Genomic DNA, 6,000 nt, shown 5'->3' with positions numbered 1-6,000 from the left:
GTCCACTACAAAAGTTACGTGAGGAATTCGCTGAAAAAGCTGAACAATTATACTGTTATCTGCAACTTTGAACAAATTACTAGGAGATGATCAATGGCCACTAGGGGGCACCCCGAGAAGGTCCAAACGACTCTGCAGCATCATACTGGCTCGAACATACCCGACTATGTGGATCCTCATGTATGGGCAGAGGTCCCCTCCCAAGTGGGTTATACTCCCATTGATCCGATTGAGATCCCGGTGCAGGGCAACGTGGATTGGCCCTCTAGCCGACAGTACCCACTGAAACCACAGGCAATACCAAGTATCCACCGATTGATCAAGGGACGAGTGGAACAGGGGATTTTGGTCCAATGCCAGTCCCCGTGTAATACCCCTGTACTGGCAGTCCCTAAGCCAGGCAAGCCAAACGAATACCGCTTAGTCCAAGACCTTCGAACTATCAATGCTATCGTCCAGCCCCTGCACGCTCTGGTTCCCAACCCAGCGCAGATACTGTCATTAATCCCAGCAAACGCCAAGATCTTCGCAATAATCGACCTCCAACACGCCTTCTTCGCTTTGCTGCTAGCCCAGGCGAGTCAGTACCTATTCGCCTTCACTTACGAGGGACAGCAATATACATGGACGAGACTTCCCCAAGGGTTCATCCACTCCCCGACCTTAGTCTCAAGCTGCCTGCAGAGACAGTTACAGTCCCTCACGCTGACTAAGGGATCCACTTTGATTCAGTATGTGGACGATTTGCTGGTAGCCAGCGCAGATGAACCAAGTAATCAGGAGGATGCTAATCAGTTACTGAATTACTTGTCCTCCCTGGGATACATAGTTTCCCAATAAAAGGTCAAAATTGGCCAGTCTCAAGTCAAGTTCCTTGGGATCATTTTATCAGGCACCCACCGAGCCTTGGAGGCTAGCCGAGTCGAACCGATTTGCTAGTTTCCAGTCCCTAGCACGGCTAAACAAATGCGACAGTGGTTGGGGATGATCAATTACTGTAGATCCTGGATCCCTAATGTTGCCCTGATGACTAAGCACCTCACACTGTATACAAACAAGGAAGGCAGCTTTAAAATAAAAACCGCAGACGTCCAAGCCTTTAAGGAACTAAAGACAGCCCTGCTGCAAGCTCCAGCTTTGGGCCGGCCCCTCTATGACCGGCTCTTTCAACTGTATTGTACGATCCTGAAAGACTGTGCTACAGCTGTCTTAACTCAGAAACACGGGGATACGCATAGGCCTGTTGCCTACTATTCTTCCAAAATAGACCCCGTTGCCTTGGGGCACCCTGTATGTACTCAAATATTAAACGCCATCTACAGTAGCATTCAATCCGCCACCAACCTTACCCTCGAGCAGGATATTGTTGTATACACCTCTCACTCCGTAGCTGCCCTCCTGGGTCAGCTGCAGACTCAACACTTTACCATGGCCAGGCAAAGTAGGTATGACATCTACCTACTAAATAATCCTAAGCTGACCTTTCGGCACTGTACTGCCATTAATCCGGCCTGTTTTCTTATCGAGCCACCCCAAGATGAGGAAGAACCCAGTCATGACTGTTTATCTTTAATTCAAGAGGCCACCTCGGTTTGGGAAGATTTAGTTGATGTACCAATGGAGGACCCCGACTGTATTATGTATGTTGACGGAAGCTCTTCCATTGACCTAGAAGGCGGACGAATTTCGGGATACGCCATAGTAAACCAGGAGAATCAGGTCTTGGAATCTGCCGCCTTTGAAACCGCCTATTCCGCCCAACAAGCTGAACTATTTGCCCTCACCCGAGCCTGTATCTTGACTAAACACCTCAAGGTCAATATCTATACCGACTCGAGGTATGCCTTTGGGTTAGCCCATGATTTCGGACAATTATGGAAAAATAGGGGTTTCCTAACCTCACAGGGAATGAGATATCGCAAAGGCAACTCGTATCTGACTTGTTGCAAGCCCTCATGCTCCCCATGCGCATTGCCATTGTTAAATGTACCGCCCACACCTCCGGAAAACCCCCGGTTGATATAGGGACCCACTGTGCTGACAAAGAGGCCAAACAGGCCTCTCGTGGACAACAAATGGTAGTGCCAGAATGATGAGTCAAACTAAAAGTCCTGCAAAGGATAAGTTAGCCTCGGAAAAACCAATGCCAACCATCCAAGATGTCATTAAAGCACAGGAAGACGCTCCTGAAAAAGATAAACTGTTGTGGAAAAATTATGGATGTACTTATGACAATGTTTCTAAACTCTAGACCACTCCCGCGGAACAGACTTGCATGTCTGACGAGTTGGCCCTTTGGGTTATTGAATGTATGCATTTTGCTGCTCATTGTGGAGCAAGGACAACAAGTGACACACTTTTGGCCACTTGGTGGCACCCTAGAATCCAGGCGCTGGCACAGAACATCAGTAGTCGCTGCCTGGTTTGCCAACAGCAGAATCCAGGGAAGGGACTTTCCTGTGATTGGGGTATGACGCCCCTACCCGAAGGACCCTTTGAGACATTGCAGTTGGACAACATTGAGTTGCAAAGAGTTCAGTCTTATAAACATGTGTTAGTAATAGTAGATGTGTTTAGCAAATGGATCGAAGCCTACACTACCCTGGACAATAAGGCTCAAACTGTTATTAAAGTGTTAATGAGGGAAATTGTTCCGAGATATGGTATCCCAGCTCGACTGAGTTCCGATAATGGCCCTCACTTTATTGGCCAAGTTAACAAAGAATTCTGTTCCCAGATGCGCATTAACCAGCAGCTGCATTGTGCCTTCCGATCCCAAGCTGCGGGACTAATTGAACGTGCTAATCAAACTCTTAAAACCAAGCTTACAAAACGGGTAACATTAACCAGACTCAATTGGCTCAAACTCCTTCCTATAGCCCTATTCCAGATCCGAACTACTCCCACCGGTAAGGCTGGACTGACCCCCGCTGAGGTCATGTATTTTTTGTCCTGACCAATACCACGGGGATCGGGAGGCCAACCGGGAACATATGTTTAACCCGAAATGACATCCAGTAGCAAGGGACAGATCATAGGGTACAGCAATTGCCCACACAGTCTCAACATCACAACAGGTGCACGAGTCACTATCCTCTCTCACCTTCCGAATAAAACAGGTGGAGGTCTGTGGGCCAAGTCTTGGGAACCCAACACAATATATCAGAAGGCAGCTTATAACGCCACGTATTTTGTGTGCGGGCATAGGGCATATCCCTGGTTGCCTAGGCGATGGACAGGGTCCTGCTTTCTGGGATATGTGGTGCCATTTGTGCGGCAAACACGTACCTTGGCAGATGCACATGCCTCCAGCCGACACAGGCGAGCCCTCATACCGCCGAAAGGTTCTTTGGGGTCATGATGTTCCCATTCGGGATAGGACTCACCATGGATGAAGTGCAGAACCTAGAGAGGGTATTGGAACTGATAGCTAAATTTACCGCTGAAGCTCTGGAGGACATCACGGCTGAAATGGGAGCAATGCGGACCGTAGCATTACAAAACTGAATGGCCCTCGATTACCTGTTTGCTGAGAAAGGGGGAACATGTGCCTTAATAGGATCTGAATGTTGCACTTACATTCCCGATAGTTCAGAAAACATAACCAATCTCGCTGATCACATAAGATGGGAGGTGAAGAAGTTATCCACGCCACCAGGAGGATCTAGCTGGTTTGATTGGCTATTAGGTGGATCCTGGGGATCCTATCTATTGCATGGGGCAATTATTCTCATCGAAGTAATAATTACCTGTTGCTTGATTGTTGGTTGCTTTAACCTTTGTTGTAAAGTCATAATGGCAAGGTTAGCAAACGCTCTTGTGGCCACCGGCTCCCGGGTTATGATCCAGCAAACTAAAGAACTACTCGACAAGGAGGATCAGGAAAGACAGTGTGAATGGCTGAATTGAATACTCATGGAATAATTCTAAAGGTTATCATGGAATGATAAAAGGGGGGAATGAGAATGTTGGAAAATGTATACAGACATTGCAGTTGAGAATGTGGGAAAATGTATACAGACAGTGAAGTTGAACAAAGGATTCATGGAGGAATAGTCTTAAGAATGTCAGACTGCAAATGTTACAACATTGGCACAAATAACAGACTGGCTCAAGGTCTTGCAAAGTCACACCAGTAAACTTGAAGCAATAAAGGGTGAGAAAGGCTCTGAAAGGCTCTTTGTGTAAAAACAGCCACTACAGATGTCGGCTCATGAGTGGACAAAGGGAAGGAGGGATCATAAGGGGATAGGCTGAACAGAATGTCACTCTAATTGTATCATGTACTGAAAATGTATAACTGTTGCGATCCTACATTGTAACAGGACTTGTCCATAGGAAGTGGGTGCACTCTAGAGGGAGAGCATTCCTTCTTTCTGATAAGTCCCGGCCGGTGAAACAATTAATAAAATCTGCTTTGTTATAAGCGGCAACGGTGTTCGACTCAGTGAATTTGCTGAACCAGATTGAGGGAAAAGAATCCGTATTTACACTACCAGTGCCACTAGTAAGAGTAGGAATCACAGGATCGCTCAGATGAATACGTGGCTTGAGGAGTGGTGCAGAAGGGAGGGATTCAAATTCCTGGGACATTGGAACCGGTTCTGGGGAAGGTGGGACCAGTACAAACCGGACAGCCTGCAACTGGGCAGGACCGGAACCAATGTCCTCGGTGGAGCGTTTGTCAGTGCTGTTGAGGAGGGGTTTAACGACTGAAAAAGGGCCACATTGCAGCAAAATTCTAAAAGGGCAAAATGTGTTAAAAAGACACCCCTAAAGGCTCTGTGCCTCAATGCGAGCAGTATTCGTAATTAGGTGGACAAATTAACTGCACAGGCAGCAATTAATGAATATGATATAATTGGCATCATGGAGACATGGCTCCAGGGTGACCAAGGCTGGGAACGCAACATCCAGGGGTATTCAACATTCAGTAAGGATAGACAAAAAGGAAAAGGAGGTGGAGTAGTGTTGCTAGTAAGGAAGGACATTAGCTTGGATGATGTGGAATCTGTATGCGTGGAGCTGCGGAATACCAAACGGCAGAAAACACTAGTAGGAGTTGTGTGCAGACCACCAAACAGTAGTAGTGAGGTTGGGGACAGCATCAAACAAGAATTTAGGGATGCGTGCAATAAATGCGTGCAGTTATCATGGGCAACATTAATCTCCACAAAGATTGGGCGAACCAAACTGTAGCAATACAATGGAGGAGGATTTTCTGGAGTGTATTAGGGATGGTTTTCTGGACCAATATATTGAGGAACCAACGAGAAGGCTGGCCATCCTAGAATGGGTGATGTGTAATGAGAAAGGACGAATGAGCAATCTTGTTGTGCGAGGCCCCTTGGGGAAGAGTGACCATAATATGGTAGAATTCCTTATTAAGATGAAGAGTGACACAGTTAATTCAGAGACTAGGGACCTGACCTTAAGGAAAGGTAACTTCGATGGCATGAGACTTGAATTGGCAAGAATAGACTGGCAAATAATACTTAAGGGGTTGACAGTGGATAGGCAAAGGCAAACATTTAAAGATCACATGGATGAACTTCAACAATTGTACATCCCAGTCTGGAGTAAAAATAAAACGAGGAAGGTGGCTCAACCGTGGCTAACAAGGAAAATTAAGGATATTGTTAAATCCAAGGAAGAGGCATATAAATTGGCCAGAAAAAGCAGCAAACCTGAGAAATTTAGAATTCAGCAGAGGAGAACAAAGGGTTTAATTATGAGGGGGGAAGTGGAGTATGAGTGGAAGCTTGCCGGGAACATAAAAATTGACTGCAAATGCTTCGATAGATATGTGAAGAGAAAAAGAATCGTGAAGACAAACGTAGGTCCCTTGCAGTCAGATTCAGGTGAATTAATAATGGGGAAGAAAAAAATGGCAGACCAGTTGAACAAATGCTTTGGTTCTGTCTTCACGAAGGAAGACGCAAATAACCTTCTGGAAGTACAAGGGGACCGAGGGTCAAGTGAAAAGGAGGAACTGAAGGA

This window comes from Pristiophorus japonicus, unplaced genomic scaffold (assembly GCF_044704955.1).
Source record: "Pristiophorus japonicus isolate sPriJap1 unplaced genomic scaffold, sPriJap1.hap1 HAP1_SCAFFOLD_89, whole genome shotgun sequence".
NCBI classification, from domain to species: Eukaryota; Metazoa; Chordata; class Chondrichthyes; family Pristiophoridae; genus Pristiophorus; species Pristiophorus japonicus.
The sequence above is the reverse complement of the archived record's forward strand: the minus strand, read 5'-3'. Positions refer to the sequence as shown.